This window comes from Peromyscus eremicus, chromosome X, assembly GCF_949786415.1.
Source record: "Peromyscus eremicus chromosome X, PerEre_H2_v1, whole genome shotgun sequence".
Lineage (NCBI taxonomy): Eukaryota > Metazoa > Chordata > Mammalia > Rodentia > Cricetidae > Peromyscus > Peromyscus eremicus.
In genome coordinates this window covers 119,810,483-119,813,999 of record NC_081439.1, presented here as the reverse complement: position 1 = coordinate 119,813,999, position 3,517 = coordinate 119,810,483, and positions in this window count along the sequence as shown.

Here is a 3,517-nt window from a genome sequence, read left to right as displayed (position 1 = left end):
GCCAACCACCTTATGAGAACTAAATAAAAGTTCATTCATTATTTAATTGTTCAATACTTGTTTATTGTGTGAATGGGCTAATTGAATGCCTATTAAGGAAGAAATGTTCTTATAGTCAGAAGTTTGGTTTAGTGAAGCACAAATGGGCCTTCAATGAAATAGCTGAAGTTTCTAAGATGTGAGCATATGAGACATCTTAATATCCCAGGCCAGGACTAATATGGAAAAAAACTAAATCCAAGGAACACCTCTGAATGTTCTTGCTAGATTCACTGTACCTTCATCAGATAGTAGTTTTTCAGAAGTTTCTGATGTACACCAAGTGGCAACATTTACTCATCTCATCTCTACTAAAGAATACAACTAACAAAGCAAATATCAAAGATTACATTAAGGACAGATGCTTTGTAGAGCTAATTTGTTAGAGCAAAAATGGTAAGTATTTCAAGTGTTGGACAGGGTCTCAAAGCCAGACATAATGAGGCAGGTCTTTATTACCAAACCTCTTAAAGATAAGATAGGAGGATTACACAAGTTTTCATCTAGCCTGAGCAACATAGCAAGTGTCAAAACAGCCAGGACTACAGAGCAAGACATTGTCTCACAAACTGAAAAGGAAAAAAGGCCCCTCAGAGTTCATTTCCTTTCTCCAACCCACAGAGAATGAAGCTGGGAGTTCAAATCAATCCTGCTCGTTAGGTTTCTATGGAAGTCTTAACTCCTAAGTTTGTGTTCTCATGTTCCATCGGCCACAAAAGCTTCCTGGTTGTACTCATTGTTGTATTGAAACATTGCCTTAGGCCATTTCAAAACAACTCACAGACCATAGATGTGATGGAATTTCAGTTAGAGGCTCAATGCAATATACTCATTCCCATGCATTCCTGTCTTCCAACACATTTATTCGCAACAAATCATTTCACATGCTTTCCAACATGAAACCTCTCATGTTACATTCATACACACACACACACACACACACACACACACACACACACAGAGAGAGAGAGAGAGAGAGAGAGAGAGAGAGAGAGAGAGAGAGAGAGAGAGAGAGTTTTCCATTCATTTTTACCTATACTCAATTTCATGCACTTTCACTCACAGTTTCACATGGATGTTCTCACAGATTCACACAGATGCACACTCACAACACAAAAGGCATTATCACTGTTGACATGTACTATCCAAGCATGAAGGATATTTACAGAAAAATAGAAGGGATATCTTGAGTTTATAACCTACTCATTAGCAAAAGATAGCCAAACAAATGTTCTAAATTAAGTAGTTGTACATATTATGATAAAAATGAATAGGACAAGGGCATAAAGTATTTTAGTAGAAAAATCCGAAAGGTTTTCAAAACACTTGAATAGAAACAAAATGTATTAATAATTATTTTAAAAGTAAAAATATAGTACATAAAACATAATTAGAGGAAAATGATGCCAAGAGAAAGGATATGGAAACATTTAATTCTGGGTCCAAAGCAACTAGAGATCTAGAAATAAATCCTATTTAATGAATGGATGGTTCACTATAGAACCTGTAAAGTATGGATAACTCTGGGACTTTTATTTTCATAGTGAGAGGAGAGGGACGATCTCCTCCAATTTCTCCTTAAGTGCTGCAGCATTAGGTGCAGGCCTCTAGTACAATGATCTTGGCAAGAGTTTCTGGGAAACACACTATCCATAGAAATGGCATTGGAATCCATTGGAATTGGGTAGGCTAAGTAGTTGAAGAAATACTCAATGTAAGACTTCGAGATCAGAAATAGTCATACTTAGTTAGACATTTGCAATGGTGTAAGGGCCTGTAAAACAGTGAGCATACTCTTTTATATAATATTTTTCATTTTTTGAAATTATAATATAATTACATCATTTCTCCTGTCACTTTTGTCTCTCCATCCCCTCCCAAGTAAGCCCAAGTAAGCCTTCTTTGCTTGATCTTAAATTAATGGTGTATATATGTATATATAAATGCACACACACACACATATATATACATATATATACACATATATATGTATATATATGTATATATATATATATCCTTCTCACTCTATATGTTGTTGACTGTATTTTTGCACTGGTGTCTACCCATCTCTTTCTCCACTTGGTGCAAGCAGTGTCTGTGTCTGAGGGAGCCTCTCTTTGTCTGATTGATACTCTTGATCCAGTGGGAGCTTTTGGTCTAGTCGATGCTGATGGACTTTTTGTCTTAGGGATCAGCTCTTAGTCCAACTGGCGCTAGTGGGCTCTGTCTCAGGGAGTAGCTGCAGTCTTACCGTGTGGTAGATGGTGGCAGTCTGACCTGTCTGCAGGATGTCTGCCTGCCAACTGGTCTCTTAGTCCAGTTGGGTGCTGGCAGGCTCTATCTCAGGGAACAGTTGCAGTCTCAGAGGGTGGGTGGGATTTTGGGGAGGTGGGGCTTGGGTTACAGGGTCTGATGGGGGATAGGTTTAGTCTGACCTGTGTGCAGCAGGTCTGCCTGCCAACTGGCCTGAAACTGGAACTGCAATGGGTGAGGGTGTAGGGCCTCAGGGTTGTGTCCCTGGGCCCAAAGCCTAGGGGCCAGGGTGTTCAGGTATGAGGATAGAGACTCATCTCTTAGTCCAGTCAGGTGCTGGCAGGCTCTGTCTCAGGGAATAGTTCCCTTCTCACTCTATAAAAAGTTACCTGTATGTATATGATCTCATATCTCAGAGATGACTACTTGGTATTGAATACCCAACTAGGGGCTCTTCCATGGAGAAGACCATTTCTCCTACTCTCAGCATTCTCTAATTGCCTGTAGTTGTTTGTCTTGGGTTGAAACCCACAAGTTTTCCCCATGTTAGCATGCCCATTGGTGGAGAGACCATCACAGAAAACCACAACTGATCAAAATACAGAGAACATTCCAGTCTCAACTGATGAATCTACAACACAATTCCTGCCCCTAAGAGTCAGGGAACATTGCAGAAGAGAGGACAGAGAGGTTTTAAGAGGCCAAGGAACAAGAAGTACGCTGTGAGATTGTGTCTCCTAGAAATGTCAAATAGGCTACATCCTTGAAGTTTCATCAACATGGCTGCCTAACAAGAACTGAACATACCTTTTTAAATCCTTGAGGTGTATTAGATATATTTGTATACAATTTCAAAAATCTTTGAATATGAAAGCCAATTCAAACTTAAAGGAATATTAAAAATTTCCCCTTTGTGGTTTTAATTCCTAACCAAATGTATTTTGAGGAACCCAAGAGGTTATGATACTTTGACAACAATTTTCTGTGAACTGGCTACATTTTAGTCTCAAGACAGATAGGTAAATTAGTATGGGGGAATGGGGACAAAATAAAATGATCCACACAAGTACCTTCTCAGTGAAATATGTCTTGGATTTTCAGTCTGTGGGGTCTGAACCAAGTTCTTTAGGAAATGACTCTTGAACTGAGATCCAAAGACTAAGTTAAAGTTAAACAGAGATATAAGGTGAGGGAAAGAGTATATCCGAGACAAGGTTGGAAGTAT